At 39.5% G+C, this 17010-nt stretch overlaps 1 protein-coding gene across 1 annotated transcript in view; it reads left to right on the top strand.

Moving 5' to 3' along the window:
- MAST2 (microtubule associated serine/threonine kinase 2) overlaps positions 1–17010 on the top strand; it is a 314717-nt gene that overhangs the window by 96741 nt on the left and 200966 nt on the right. The window lies entirely within an intron of this gene.

Here is a 17010-nt window from a genome sequence, read left to right as displayed (position 1 = left end):
TGTAAGAGCGCCTAGACCTAATATTTAAAAGATCAAAAACAGCAACAAAAAACAAACAGTATGAACTTGCCTTGTAGATTTAATGTCATGGTATTAAGGATATATTTTTTGTTGTAAATTTGGTAAATCTTGGAAGATTTGTTTAATTAGTTTTATAATTAGTTTGTTTTGTGTTAACATGTAATTTATGTAATCTTTTACTTAGGCCTGTTCTACACTGGCGACGGAGGTTGACGTAATGTCACTTATGTCGATCTCCGAAAGCCTATGTCTACACTGGCACAATAGTTCTGCCGACTTAAAGCGCGGCAGAGGTTGACGTAATAAAACCACCTCCGCAAGTGGCGTAGCGCCTAATTCAATTTATTGGATTGATTTTGCTTCAGTGTAGACTGGACATAAAGTAGTTTGACATTAATGGGCTCCGGGAGATATCCCACAATGCCCCGTTGTGACCGCTGTGGACATTCGCAGTCTGCTGTTACATGGTCACGCCGACTGGAAATGGCCCTTCCCGTCATGCCCCGGGAAAATTTGAATGTTCATTTCCTGTGCAGCCAGCGTGGAGGGAGCTTGTAGCTGAACTCGTCCATGCTACTGCAAGGCCCAAACGTGGTCCAGCATGGAGTCGACCAGAGGTCTTGGATCTCATCGGTCTTCACGGCGAGGAGTTCGTTATGGCTCAGCAAAAGAGCCAGCAAAAGAAATTTTAACATTTATGGGACAATTTCGCAGGGCATGTTGGAGAAGGGGCACAACAGGGACACGCAGCAGTGCTGCGTGAAGATCAAGGAGCAGGCATATCAAAAAGCCAGGGAAGCTAACAGCCGTTCTGGCTCTTCATCCAAAACATGCCACTTCTACAAGGAGCTGCATGCAATTCTCGGTGGGGACCCCACCACGGTGCCGCCACGCAGCATCAATACCTCCGCTGCATCCCAGTCCAGGGAGAATGGTGAGGACTCCATGGACGAGGATGAGGATGAGGATGAGGAGAGCAGGGTGCAGGAGAGTAGGGTGTCCCTTCTCTCAGACAGTCAGGACCTATTCCTGACCCCAGAGCAGTCCAGCAGTACACAGGACAGCAATAATGATCCCGGGGAAGGTACATCTGGTGAGTTTTATTTTTCTTCTTATCAGTTATGACCTTTTAATGTGGGGGGAGGGGGAAAGGGGATTTCAGGGGTTTAGCGGACTTTACTGGGGGTTTACTCCCGGAACAGATTATTTATGTGCAGAGATATGCTCCGAGAATCATCCGTTGATATCTCAAGGAAACTTTCATGTAGGTAATCTGTTATCCTTTGCACAAGGTTTCGGGGGAGGGCAGCGTGGTTCCTTCCCCCCCGTAGGGTACTTTGCCGCACCACGCTGCAGTCAAGTTGAGCCGGAATCATGGTGTAACACAGCATAGCGGCATAAGGGCCAGGCCAATACCCCGCTGCGTGCAGCAAATCTTCCCTTTCCTCATGTGTTACCCTCAGGAGACTGTTACCACTCATGGTCACCTAGGGAAGACTGCACATGTCTAAAATACCTGAGCTATACCACTCCATTCCCCATTGTATTGTCCTATGGAGTTACTTTAATTATTTTGCTTTGGTTTCTGACAAGACTATTAAGCCCCCCACGCTGTCCTCTGATCCCCTGTGACCACCTTGGGAGAAAACGGTCATCTTAATTATACTGTGGTGCCCGGGCACCCCTCTCATACAGGGCATTTGAAATTAGCTTTTTAGAGATCATTAATCCTCTCTATAGCAGAATAAAGTGCCCCTGGCTTACCATCGCTGTAACGGCACAGTGAGCTGACCCTTCTGAGATGTTCGGAATGGAATGAGGATCTGGCTTAGCCTTGTGCACAGTAAAGGGAGTATTTTATACATTGCTGCAGTTTCATTTTCCTGGGTCTGCTAACAATGGCAATGTTGTGCATTTCTTTTCATTCTGTAGACACCTCGGCCTTGGCACCCCCCTCTTGAAATGCTGCGGAAAGACTATCGCAGATTAGAACAGGAAAAAAAAATAAAAATCAAGAGACATGTATGATGAGCTCATAAACGCCGTCGTGGCCGCAGACACAGAGCTCTGAGCCTGGCAGCTGACCTTGTCCCAGAATATGGACATGGACAGGGAGAGTCGAAGAGCGATGCAGGAGCATGGTTGCAGTACCACGCAGGAGATGCTGCGAATCATGTGCGACCAGGCAGATGTGCTCCGGCGGCTTGTGGAGCTTCAGGAGGAGTGGCAGCCGGACAGATTCCCGCTGCAGCCCCTCCAGAACGCTCCTCCACCTATGGCTTTGCTGCTCTCCCCCACCCCCAAGCGGTTTCGGAGGAGAATGGCCAGGCTGCAGTACGTGGTGCACTTCACCCCAGTGGAGGTGAGCAGAAAGCAGTGGTGGCTATGCTAACAGCTGGCCTGCAAGCAAACACGCTACCCCTTGAGACTGTGAATGAACACTAGCCCCCCGCCCCCACTGACTTGAATGTTCATAAATAAAAGTTTGCATAATTTCAATACGTTTCTTTATTAAATCATATCTTGTTTGGGAGGGCTTTGGAGGGTACTGATATCGATGGTAGGGGGGATGTTAAGCAAAGGCACATAACATACAGGAACAGAAATCAGTACTGCATCTCATTGCAGAACCTGGTTTTCAATGTTTCCCTAATGCAAAGTGCTCCGCAGTTAGCTCTCAGTGTATTGCTGGCATTTGGCTGCTCATAATTGGTGGCCAGTCTTTCTGCCTCCACAGCCCAACCCTGGGGGAACCTTTCCCCGTTTGTTTCACACACATTATGAAGAACACAGCACGCAGATATAACTGATGGGATGTTCTTTTCACTTACGTCCAGCCTAATAAGGAGACTTCTCCAGCTGGCTTTTAAACGCCCAAACGCACATTCCACAACCATTCTGCAAGTGCTTAACCTGTTATTAAAACGTTCCTTGTCACTGTCAAGGTGCCCGGTGTATGGCTTCATTAGCCAAGGGAGCAAGTGGCATGCAGGATCCCCCAGGCATTGGCATTTCCGCACCCCCGATGTGAATTATTGGTCTGGGAAGAAAGTGCCCACCTGCATGTTAGAGAACAGCCCCGAATTCCAAAATACATGCGTGTCATGCCCCTTTCCAGACCACCCCACATAGATGTCGGTAAAACGACCCCTGTGATCCACAAGGGTCTGCAGGACCATGGAAAAGTACCCTTTGCGGTTTATGTACTCGGTTGCTAGGTGGGCAGGTGCTAAGATAGGGATGTGCGTGCCATCAATGGCCCCCCGTAGTTTGGGAATCTCATCGCGGCAGACCCATCCACTATGTCCTGCACACTTCCCAAAGTCACTAGCCTTCGTAGCAGAAGTCTATTGATGGCCCTGCACACTTGAATCACGGTAGCTCCCACCGTAGATTTACTGACTCCAAACTGATTCCCAACTGAGCGGTAACAGTTGGGGGTTGCCAGCTTCAACAGAACGATGGCCTCTCTCTTCCCCACTATCAGAGCTTATCTCAAGTGAGTATTCACGTGCTTCAGGGACGGGGTCAGCTCTGAGCAAAGTTCAAGGAAAGTGGCCTTTTGCATATGTAAGTTTTGCAGCCACTGATCATCATCCCACAGCTGCATAACGATGCAGTTCCACCAGTCTGTGCTTGTTTACCGGGATCAGAACTGGCGCTCCACGGACTGCAGATGATGCGTTACGACCTGCAGCAATCAGAAATTGTTCTGTTCAATGGCTTGTACAAGGGCAGCCTCAGTGGCATTGCAGTTGCCTGTGCTTCGGGTTCTCGCTCTACTTCGAAAATACTCAATGATAAGCCGCGATGTATTTGTGATGCTCACAATAATAGTGAAGAGTTGAGCTGGCGCCATGTCTCCGCAGCAATGGTGAGTGCGCGGCATAAACAAATGATGCGAAAATTGGTTTCCTGTTTGTTTGGGGGAAGAAGGGAGGGGGAAGGAGCGTTGCATCATGGAATGATGAAACTCGTCTCAACAGCCACCGCGGCTAGTTGCACAGTGCGATAGCAACCCACAGTGTACTGCTTTGACTGCCGACACAAGCGTGGTGAGTGTGGACGCATGAGACTGGCGCAAGGAGCGTGGTGTGGACACGATCCAATGACTTCTAAAAATTGGAGGGTGAAAGTCGACTTTAAGTAAGTCGACTTCACTCTGCAGTGTAGACATACCCCAAGTTTCTATTTATAATGGCAGTTTAAGTTCTTGAATATTTTTGAGTATTTCATAGTGGATTGTACCCTTTTTTCCCCCTTAGTATTTATCACTATGTATTCATGTGCACAAAGATACCATTTTCATTTCAAGGCAGATGGATTTATGTGTAGAACTCTTTGTACAATAAAATGAGTATATATCCCAAAATGCTGGAGTCTGTCATGAAGAAATGACTTTCAGATAGATTTCAAAAACTAACATTTTGCAAGAGGAAACTCCACTGATGAATGAAACTTAGTTTTAAAATCAGATAGGTCCTTTATGCCATTTTGTATTGGGAGAGAACTGACTATCCCATTTTGAGGGTCAACTTTTGACTGATTTTTTTTTTAGAAGAAAGGATAAAATATATTTAGCAATCCCTTCAATATGTAATTAAAAATCACTTGCAAGGAAGAAATCCATTAATTTGTAACTTTACTGTTGCGTTGAAAATGTTCTTATGTTTCAGGAGATGATACAGTGGGAATGTAGAACTGTCACACTTATAAAACAGAAAAATGTTGCTGAATACTTGTGAACTGATAAGTATTCCTAAATTAGAAAAACTTATCTAACTGCAGCAGGTGGCTACAGAGCGATTATCAGAAAGCTACTTGTCTGTGTATATATAACTATGTATTGTGAAAAGGCTCAATACATAAAGGATTATATCTCCAAGTAAGAAGAGGGAACTCCATTAATGTGAGTAGCAAGTAATGGAAAGGACATTCTGTAAACAGGATGGGCAGGGATGCAAAACTATGCTTTGAAATGTCCCTAGCCTCTGTTTGCCGGAAGCTGGGAATGGGTGACAAGGGATGGATCACGTGATGATTACCTGTTTATTCATTCCCTCTGAAGCACCTGACATTGGCCACTGTCGGAAGACAGGATACTGGGTTTGATGGACCGTTGGTCTGACCTAGTATGTCCGTTCTTGTTGCCAGAAGAAAAAGAGCCTCACTGGAAGTTAGTTACAGATTGTAGGAGCTGAATACAGTCTCTCACTGACAGTTTTGAGATTGTGACAGAGGATGTCAGTGATACACAAGCGTCGGGTATTAGGAGAGTAGTCAAATAGAGACTATTACTCTCAAGGGATCAAACAGCGCTCCTAGATGAATTGATTTCTGGCACATAGTTCATTCTAGTGAAGACTGGACCACAAACCCAATCTAGGTCAGCAATTTTTCCAGCTTTTGCTGGCCATGGTATGATAAATCCTGAATTTTCTGCTGGTACAGAGCTGCTATGATTAGGCTCATGGAAAATACCCTGAGGTGCAGATATAATTTAAACTAATGGACCTGTATACTGATAATGGGTGGGTCTTGGGGTAAACTTCAGTTTCTAGCAAGCTCAACTTTTTGAACGTGTACTTAAGCTTCCTTGAAATGGACTGATGTCAAGAAGATATATTATTTAACTCCATGATGATAAACTGAATATTCTTTATTTTGAAATGTTTGAGGCATCCCAGTCTTCTGTGGTCTAACAAAAGCTAGATGCTGCCTATAATTTTGGGGACTGTGAACCAAACCCTTCAAATCTTTTGTTCTGAGTCAGGATATATAGGCTGGTTGTTGTCTAATTGTTCAGTTGCCTGGGTCACTATTTCTCATTTTACTGCTCTGGGGGGAGACTGAAGAAGACAAACTAACTTTTTGGAGACAAGATTCATTCCACAGAGTACCCTGAGAAGACAATGGACTGCACTCATTAGTTGTTTGTGTGTTGCCCTATTGATCCTTACATCCACGATTGGGGTGGGGATGAGGGGTTGAGTTTATGCTTCCGGTGTCAACAGCTTTCTTTGCTTATTTGAGGATTCTCTGCCACTTAGGAATGGGAATGAAAACAAAATTTTTTTGTGGGAAGGAGGGAGGGGGATTTCCAAAACTACTCATTCCTTGTGAGAGGTTAAATGAAACACGTGGTCTCCTGTTCACCGATAAAGTTCTTTTGGGCAAGAATGACAACTTTGCCCCTGATCTATCTTGTCACATTGAGAAGAGTAATTATGGAACTGGACACTGCTTTGAAACTCTGGTTGACAGCAAGAAAGCAAGCGTCCGCAGAATCAGGACCATGTCTTGTAGGAAATCTGAGGTCAAATGTGATGAGCTCTATATCTTGGATGTTCGGTTCACATTCTGTATCTTATAGCCAAATGCCTAAAGCTTGGTACAATAGACAATGATAATATTTGAAGAAATGTTGTTAGTTACCAAATCATGATTCTCTGCAAGCTTACTGTCTCAGAAATATTTCAAGGACACATTGTCCTCTGTCACACATGGCTTCAGTACTGACTAAGTTAAACTTGAATTGGTGTCTGTCAAACAAGAAAAAAGCAGGGTTCAGAGTACTTTTTTAGTGAGTTTCTAAAGCTTTTACGTGGCTTTGGGAACAAGAATTTAGAATAGATCTGCTTCTCATTTTTAGTTGTTTTCCTCTGGCCTTAAGTGTTTTTCTTTGGAGCATTTCTCTCTGTTGTTCTGAGGATGGAGCATTGAGCACCAACGAAATTAATTGATAAAATCTTCAATCTAGCAGATAAGGATATAACATTAGCCAGTGGTTGACAGTTGAAGCTAGACAAATTCAGATGGGAAATAAGGCATAAATTATTAACAGTGAGAGTAATTAACCATCTGGAACAACTTACCAAGGGTTGCGGTGGATTCTCCATCACTGACATTTTTTAAATGAAGTTTGGACATTTTTCTAAAAGATCTGCTCTAGGAATTACTTTGAGGAAGTTCTGTGGCCTGTGTTGCACAGGAGGTCAGACTACATGATCACAATGGTCCCGTCTGGCCTTGGCATCTATGCATCAGAACCTCTTGTATCAGTAAGAGATACTCACTGAAAACCTGTGCTAGAATAAGGTGGTCAGTATGCACTGCATCCACTTGAATGATAAGGATAAGCTTCATGGAGAGAGAGAGGGTCACACAGAAGCAGGAGAACCTGTGGGAACGATCGAGATTAGGGAGAAAATTCCTGTTTCTGCCTTCAACTGTCCTTGGATGGTAATGAAAAGGGGGTTGGTTCAAGTTTCTCAAACTGGAAGCTTCCTAGCCTGTTTTTGTTAGTAAAAACACCAACTAGGTTTCAGTTGTGGCCTTGCACCTTAAGTGAGTTAGGGGTCTTGCCTGTGGTTGGTTAGGGATAGTGAGCTCAGCTGAATCTTTCCCTGTTGGCTGGGAGAGGGATTTGGACAGCAGAAGAGTCATCATCCCTGCTCCACAGTTGGAGAATCTTCTGTTTCTTCAATGACTTGAAACCTCCATTACAAAACAGCAACATTTCTTGAAATAGCTGAAAGATAGACCAGACTGGTTAATTGTAGAAAAGTAGGAAGGGAACGTGATAGACTGTCCAGTCCAGTCCTTTGCACTGTGGTAGCAGTAAATATTATCTAGACCATCCCTGACACATGTTTGTCTAACTTGTTCTTAAAAACATCCAGTGATGGAGATTCCATAACCTCCCTAAGTTATTTGTTCCAGTGTTTAACTACTCTTACAGTTAAGAAGTTTTCCTGATGTCTAACCTATATCTCCCTTGCTTCAGTTTAAGCCCATTACTTCTTGTCCTGTCCTCAGTGGATAAGGGGGAATTTTATCACCTTCCTCTTTAAAACTACCTTTTACATATTTGAAGACTGTTATCATGTCCCCCTCAGTCTTCTCTTTTCCAGACTAAACAAACCCAATCTTTCCTCGTTGGTCATGTTTTCTAGACCACTAATCATTTTTGTTGCTGTCTTCTGGACTTTCTCCAGTTTGTCCACATCTTTTCTGAAGTGTTGTGCCAAGCTGAGGCCTTATCAGTGCTGAATAGAGTGGAAGAATTACTTGTTTCATGTGCAATATTCTTGCTAATAAAGGTGGGGACTGCAGATAGACTGAGCTATTAGTGAAAGCTAAGAGGAGGGAGCAACATTTTAATTCCAGGCTGGAGGAACTGTGAGCAGAAAACTAAGACCTAGTCTGTATTTTAAAATGAGATTGACCTAGGTTACCTATGTCACTCAGGGCTGTGAAAAAAATGTCGTGCTCTGAGCACTATAGTTAGGTCAACTTAACCCCTGTTGTAGATGCAGCTAGATGATAAGAACATAAGACCGGCCGTACTGGGTCAGATGAATGGTCCATCTAGCCCAGTATCCTGTTTTTCCACAGTGGCCAATGCCAGGTGCTTCAGAGGGAATGAACAGAACAGGTAATCATCAAGTGATCGATCCTGTCAGCCATTCCCAGCCTTTGGCAAACAGCAATTCCTGCCTATCCTGGCTAATAGCCATTGATGGATCTATCCCCCATGAAGTTATCTGGTTCTTTTTTTAAACATTGTTGGCCTTCACAACGTCGTTTGGCAAGGAGTTCCACACGTTGACTGTGCGTTGTGTGACGATTGATGGAAGAATTCTTCCGTCAACGTAGTCATTGCCTGTTAGAGATAAGGACATCATCAGAAAAACCCCTTCCGTTGATGTAGGAGATGTTTGCACTGTGTGTTACAGAGGCATAGCTGCAGCATTGTAGTTGTCCAGTTGTAGTATAGATATAGCCTAAGATGATAAATTACATGAATTAAAAACCTTAAAGTTAAGTATGGATGTAAGTAATTCTTCATAGAATAAATGGTCAGTTTTCAACATGCGAAAGGTCAGCAGCGGAATGGCTCCAAGATTTTTTGCCAGAACTGGTCATGCTTTAGTGTTATAGCATGTTTGGTATTACCATCTATTAGAAAAGTTGCCAAACACATCTCTGAAAACCATGTTTTCAGTTGTCTATAACTGTGTCAAACTTTAATCAGTTGGGCTATTTCCATACCAGGTGTCTGCCTCAGGCTGAATAATTTTGCAAAATTTCAACCATCTGGGTCAGCCATTTCCAAGAATGAGGCTAGGGAACAGTATGTTACTCGGTTAGCTTAAGTGGCAGAGGTCTCTGTTGTAGATCTAATGATTCTAACACTTCTGCTGAACCAGGTGGGTATCAATATGACGTGACATGATGGAATTTGTGTTTTTTCAGTTTGCTTTTTTAAAAATCTAGGAAATTTCTCTCACCCTTCTCCCCCCCCTGCCAATAAAAAGAACATTATTCAAGTTGCAGAGTCAAACGCTTAAGTTAGGAAGACAGTTGAATGCTACCCTGGAGATTTGTATTCAATGCCTGCCTTTGTCACAGAGTGCTTATGTGATCCTAGGGAAATCATAAGCAACCTTAATTCTGGCGTTTACTAACTTTTGAGTGCGTGACTTTGCAGCCATAATAAAGTTACTTTAACCCAGTTTTTTGTGTGTAATATTTATTAATGATTTGGAAAATTTGCAGATGGCTTACTTAGGTTAATCAAGAATAGAAAAGACTGAGGAACTGTAAATCTAAGTGAATGGCCAGAACAATGGCAGACAAGTGTAATGCAGCGCACATGAGAAGAAGTAATTTGAACTAAGGCTATGTCTACACTATGAACTAGGGGTGTGATTTCCCTGTTTGTGTATACATACTTGTGGTAGTTTGATGAGAGCTAGTGCGAGTATAAATAGTCAGGTAGCTGTGCTGCTGTGGTGTGGCTGAGTTGTTCCAAGTATGTACCCAGCGTTTTAAGGCAGGTTTGTACTTGTCATGGCTCAGCTGTACCTCTGCTGCTGCTACCCATGCTGCTGTGTCTGCCCTGCTATACATGCTCTTTCTAGCTCAATGAGAGCTTAGCGCAAGTATGTGTACACGAGCAGGGGGATCAGACTCATAGCTCGTATTGTAGACATAGCATAATACATGTTGCAGAGTTCTGAATTAAGTATCTAATCAGGATAAAGTTCTGGGTGTTAGTGTGCACAGCTCAGTGAAAACCTCTGTTAAGTGTTTGGTGAAAGTCAGCGCAAAGAAAATACTAGGATACTAATACTAGAATTAGAGTGCTACTACACAAATCAGTGGTGTGCTCTTATCCAGAATATTGTGTTCAGTTTTGGCCACCCAATCTCGCTATAATTACATCAGAAAGAGAAGGTGTCTGGACATAGTAAGTAAAGACTATTAAAGGCAGGGAAAGATTTGAGTATGAAGATAGGTTGAAAATATTGGACCTGTTTATGTTTTTGAGAGGAGGCAAATAAATGGGGACATGATAGAACTATGCAAAAATGAATAAGATGAAGAAGGTAAGTCAGACACTCCTATTTACCTATGTCATAATTCAAGAACCTGTGGACAGTCGATGAAATTGAAAAGCAACACACACAACTGATAAAGTAATACTTTTTTTTTCACAACACATAATTGATCTGTAGAACTTATTGCCATAGAATATCAGTGAGGTCAAGATGTTACTAATATTAAAAAATGATTAGATGTTTATATTATTCATGAGAACATCCATAGTTACATGAGGTACTATAAAAACAAAAACAAAATGGGACTATAAACCCTTATGCTCAGAGGTATAAATTAACTACCACCTCACTAGATAAGAAAAAAACTTCCTGTACAAGCAATATATTGCATAATTGTCCATATAAGATTTCTTGTACCTTTCGGCAAAGTACTGGTTATTGTCAGGCAGGATAGTGGACTAGCTTGACCACTGGTCTGACCTAGTATGTCTGTTCCTATGTTCCTAACAACTGGCATTAGTTATAGATAATTGTGAAGTTCTCATGAAATACTCAAATGTTACAAAATATTTTAACATAATGATATTCAGCTTTTCAGTAGAAGTTGAATTTGCTTGACACTACTTTTTTAATAGGTGAGGCCACAAGGATTTTGAAATATTTTTCCAAGGAACATTGTTGTCTGTTGAGGAACGCAGCAAGTACGTTTTGTAGTATCTGAAATCCATCATAAATAAGTGTTATCACATGTGTAGAACGTAGGGTGAAACGTGCCTTATTTTATTTTAACTCTAAATAGGGCTTTGTCTGTTCATTTACTGTTACTTCTAGTGTCTTCTCTATTTTAAATTGAGTAATCTCCCTATCTTTGTCTGTAGAGTAACATTATTCACGTATATTTGAAGAAGAGGATACTGTTCCTTTAAAATCAGATGGCTGAGTTGTTTTTACCAGAGCAGTGCTTTTACATTGTACAGTATACTCTATGCAAATAAGATGCCTGCTCAGCCTGTGTGTGGTTGGTTGCCCTGTTGGGTATCTCACAAAGACTCTGCAGACCTAATTCAGAATTCATTTGTTTAAAACGGCAGATGGAAGGAGATGTCGGCGAGATGAGGGTTTATTAGCTCCTCACAATAAAAGACCACACTGTGTCTGCCGAGGATCAGAAGAACCCTGGTGAATGAAATTGAGTTGTATCTGCTTTCGGTTCACTTTACCATTATGTGGTTAGCTCATGTGACTCAGTCACTTAGCATGAAGATGGGCGAAAGATTTCCATGTAAATATCCATTCCTTTAAGCACCATCAACTCGTGTGCTTTTATTGAGACTTTTTTGGGTTGCAGCTGTCATAACTGTGGGAACAGGAGCGTTTCATCATGCTGTGGGAGGCAGCCAAAAGTCTGAGTTCTCACTATTGTTGCATTTGCACACTTTAGGAGGTGTAATAATGTGATTAAAAGCTCCTCTTACATATAGCTCTTTATGGAATCATTTACTTTTAAATACCTAGTGGTATCTTTCAGAGGGTGAAGTTGCTGGGGTTTCTTATGCAATATTTATATTAGAAAGTTACAACTAGGTTCTTCACTGTGCTTTGATCAGGAGGCGGAATATTTTTGCCTTCATTCCCTGCTAAAAATTCATGGGCTGTTTTTAATTGCATATATCTTTTCTTCCTTATATTTGGTTAGTTTGTTAATTTTTTAAAAAGGCAAACATAGTTCTTTAAGAGTCTCATTTATTTTGATATATTCAACCTGGTATTTTTTAGATTTTGACTTTTTATTGAAGTGGTGTTTACAGTAAGTACACGCCTTTTCACTGTTTATTCTTGAATACGCTCTAACAGCTTGCATTTAAAATGTGATTTTGATATTGCACATGAAAGGATAAAGCATTTTTGGCCTTGCTGAATTTATATGGATGAAAGTGACTGTGGGGAAAAAAGTATAAAACAGGCTGAAAAAGCCTCAGCTGAACTGTGCTTTCTTTCTAGCCTGCCACTTATACATGGATGACGAAAAGGGAAGGGCTTCTTATGACAGCTCTGTCAATGATGAATAGATGAATGAATGAATTCTTACATGTTCAGAACTCACAACACGTGTTCCAGATCCTTCAGTGCATAAAAGAGTAGTGAGATCTCAGCATTGAACTAAGACGCTAAAGAAAGAAAGCATCGTGTCTGCCACATTTGAGGAGAAAGAGACCAGCGTACTTCATAGATAGCAGAAACAAAAGAATGTGCTACAGTATCTGAAGAATCTGACATTTGCTTTGTCTATCCAAAGGAATAAAGGAATTTTGCGTGGCAAAATAAATCCCCCAGTCTTTATCATCAATTTGTGAAGAATAGTGATTTGTAGGACAGTGTGTTTTTTAAAAAGGAAATGTGACCTGGATTTTGTGAGCTTATTGTAAACATTAGATGAAGGCAAGCTGTGTAGTTTACTGAGCCTTTTTATCAGATCAAGTAAATGGAAGTTGAATGAGGAGACAGGGGAAAATCTGAATGAATTAATTTTCTTTTTTGGGCCTTTTGTTAGGACTGGGTTATTACTTAGTTTACCTATACCCAAATGTGCGTGGGGAAAAACACATCCAAACTTGAAACACATTTTTCTAATCTTTACAGCTTTTTAAATGTGACTTAACAGTGCCAGAAAGGAGGCAGACAGAAGTATGAACAACTGATCAGAGACTGGCTGCAGTTCTTCATGACAGAGGCAAATAAAAGACAATAACTTATTTTTAGAGATTGGGAGAAAAACATTGAAAATAATGGGCTTCTTTGCCAGTTTGTGACAGAGTATATTACTAGCCAGAAGCAAGTAAGCATCAGAAGGAACTGGTTGCCTTGAGAATAGCTGAGAGTTCAAAAGATGGATGATTCAAGTATTCTGCGAAGGAGGGGGTTACAGGTAAGTAACGTAAATCTCATTCATTTTCTCTTCCTGTTGGGGAACAATCCTCTAAAAATGACAATGATCTAATGAAACAATTCCATCTATTTTAGCGAAAACGTAAGATTGAAGCTAGAAATTAGAACTGTTTTCATTAGTTTTGTATATTGATTACAAATGGGACTTTGTGATAGAGTAGGATTTCTAGTTTACATTCATTGCAGTATTTCAATTAAAGCAATTAGTTTTATGAACACCTTTGATTCAAATTTGTTTTGCATGGAACAAAAGGTAGGGCCCGACTTATTTATTCTGAAATTAGTAAATATCTGTAAAAGCTGTCATGACCTTTCTTGGCTTGCTTTAAATCAGTCATTTCAATTTTGTCTTGTTTATAGATTAAATTTGTCAAAGCTGGGTGAGAATTTTTATTGTGATTTTTTTAAAGATGTGCTTATTTATTATTTAAATGTTGAATAATCTACTTGTAGAGTACAAATCTACAGTGTAAATCATGTTACAGGAGAAAAGATTAGAGAAGCGATGGTTGTGACATTTTCAAGCACTGCCATTTGCACATTAGTGAATGGTCCTGTTTTTTCTACTGAACTTTGTTTAATATGTAAGTGAAACATATTTCATAGTCTGATAAAGTGTAATGCTGTAGAAGTTTCTCTAAATTATAACAGACAGTAGTAAGTTAGTACATTTGTCCATGTTAATAAAGGATGGAGGCTAAACTGGTTCTCACAAGCTAAACCAATTGAAAATCAATGAGCCCCAAGCCCACGTGTGTAATGTGGATATAAAAGGGTTTCTTTTCTGCCTGTTTATTATCACATTTTTTTTGTATTGCAGTTCTTAGAAATGTTGCAATGTACTGCATCTTTTGAGTATTAAGAACCAATATTTATTTAAGGACGTTATTGTTAGTGACTGTTAAAGTTATTAAATAAAATAGAGAGAAAATACAGTGGGCATAACTTTTTAACTGTCTAGTAAATAATTTTAAGTAACAAAGTTTACATATATATCTCTAGCTATCTCACTGATTTTGTTTCAAATAAATTAATTTATTTCTATTGCATTAGCCATCTTTCACTCTTGTGTTGTCTTTTTAGTAAATGTATATTTTCTTTTCTTTATATGCCCAACATATTCATAGATTTCTCAAATTTCTGATTGGTTTAAGATGGAGTATTCTAGTTCTAGTTTGGGGGATTCTTTGAAATACTGTATCTGTTTATATATGCCTCCTCCCCCAAATGATATTGGTATTTCATTTATGACAGACCATAGTTGAACAAAATATAACACTGAAATTAAGAGAGCTTGGTTTAGAATACATTTGTAACTCATTTTCAATTACTTCAATCAGTTGAAACCTCATAGCCAACAAGAATGCATGTGAACTTGCAAACCTGTTCCTGAAACAAATTTATCAACAGTATTTGATTTTTGTATTCTGATTGTTTGGAGCTTTCTCAAACCAGTTATTTTCTGCAATATGCTAGCTGCTTGGCCTGTAATGTTTGTTGAGTTACTTTTAAAACACTGCTTAAAATAACAGATCATAATTTTTTTCATTTAGTTTGTATTGTACTATAATTTTAATATATCTGAGAATACTACTATATCAATAAATATCTTCTACATACAAAGTACCAAGGAATAGAAGTACTTTTCTCTTGGCTTTTGTGAAATTGTTTTATTCTTAAATATACTGTATTAAGTGTTGTCCTAGGAATTCAATAGAAGTAACTCTTACATAGTGAAAATATTTGTCAAAACTCAGATGAGTCATCTAATTATAATAAAGAAAACTGGTAAGGGTTTGACTCAGAAACCTCAGTGTTAGAGCTGGTCAGCAAAGAAATATGAAAACTGAGCTGAAGAAAAAGATATCTGCTAAATACTTCCACTAACCTGACTTATGGACATTCAGCACATTAATATGTAAATCTGTTAACTTTAAAAAATCTTTATAGATCCTGCCAAGTCTGTTAGCTGGATTTATGTTCATTATCAGTGCCTCAGAATGCATCAGACAGTGTTTTGTGTATCATGTAACTTTCACTTTCCATTTATAATTTAAAAATTTTACTACATCAAATAATAGTTACTTTTGAACATACCCATACATACCCATTTTTACATACCCATTTTATAGGACCAAAGCCCCTATTGGTCAACTCAGTATGCCTGTGTAATTATTCAATATCTGTAGAATGTCCCAGGATGATGGACTTTGGGATGTCAGCAGTGAACCTGAAATTGACCTGTAGACCTTACATGATCTGTAAAGAATTTACACACACTCACAGAGTCTGTGTCGAATATCAACCACAGCTTTGTTTTTATAGCCATTCAGTACGTAATTCTGCGCTTGGCTTGTTTCTCCAAATAATTTTTTTTTTTTTTTTTTTTTTGCAGGTCTCCATTAATGCTGACATTTCATTATTAGCTCACGCTATTGTGTTTGTTGTTGGTATATTGCAGCATGTATGATATTTGCCATCATCCATGTAAAGTCCTTTAATACTTAGGTGCAGTATAGTTAGTGTTTTCTGGTTTTGTTGCAGGAGGTGATAAATTCAAGTTGTACACGAGGGAGTAAGCGGTATACCACCTGTTGACACTGCAATATAATATTAGAGGACTATTTCTTTGTTTAACTTTAAAGGTACCATACTTTGGATGAAACATGAAATCAAGATCACACCCTAGTAATGGGTTACCTAGGAAGCTTGTGGAATCCATGTCAATGGACGTTTTAAAGAACAGGTTAGACAAACATCTGTCAGGGATAGTCAAGGTATACTTAATCCTACCTCAGTGTGGGAGGATGGATTTGAAGATCTCTTGAGGTCCCTTTTGACTCTGTTTCTGTGAAACTATGAATCTGTCTGATAATCTCTTTTATAACTTTGGCTAGTTTCTCTATAAGAGTAATAGATAACTTGATGTGTCTGGTTATGTGGGTTAATATGAGAGAATACTGTAAAACCAAAATGCTTAATGTACTGTGGACACATACTTTTTAAAAATTACCAAAATATATCATTTCAAATATATAGCTCTTATATTAGCTAATCTTTAAACAAGACTCCACTTACAAGAAATACCTTAAATACAAAAAATTAGTGAATTCTGAAAGATTAAAAAAATTCTACAAATTGACCTGGGATCAATTTAATAAATATGTTAAACATTCTTTCATTTTTTTCCTCTTCACATTATCAAATAAGTATCATATTGCCTCTTCCACTATAACATAACCAATGATCACTGAGGATCAGGCTGCAAAGTGAGAAAAACAAAAGTTCAAAACTGGAGCACCAAAAATTGAAGTTACTAGTCTTCAGTATCTGTTTTTAGATTGTAATTAGTTACACATTTCTAAATTGATCGTAATAGAAAAGTTACTTTGGTTTTTACCTTACGTATATGTCCTAGGTTTCAAACCCAAGTCCTTTAATTCTGCCCTCAAGTTCGTAATTTTTCTCCTAGCTGTGAATGGTCCTTAAGGCATCAGAAAATGTGATGTTTTTCTCTTATTTTGAAATGTAATATTGCTTTTTTTATAACTTTTTTTCTACTAATTTGGATTAATCAAGTACTATGTTGATCTATGAACTAGGTTTTATTAAAGAGGTTTGGTGAAGATCTCTTACTGGTACTTGAAATAATTTTGTTATTTAAAGAGGGAGGTTTATAATAACTGTCAAGAAATGA

This window comes from Emydura macquarii, unplaced genomic scaffold (assembly GCF_026122565.2).
Source record: "Emydura macquarii macquarii isolate MOO-44397 ecotype Brisbane River unplaced genomic scaffold, CSIRO-AGI_Emac_v2 contig_2805, whole genome shotgun sequence".
Lineage (NCBI taxonomy): Eukaryota > Metazoa > Chordata > Testudines > Chelidae > Emydura > Emydura macquarii.
Note: the sequence above shows the minus strand (reverse complement) of the source record. Positions and strands in the feature narration are given on the sequence as shown.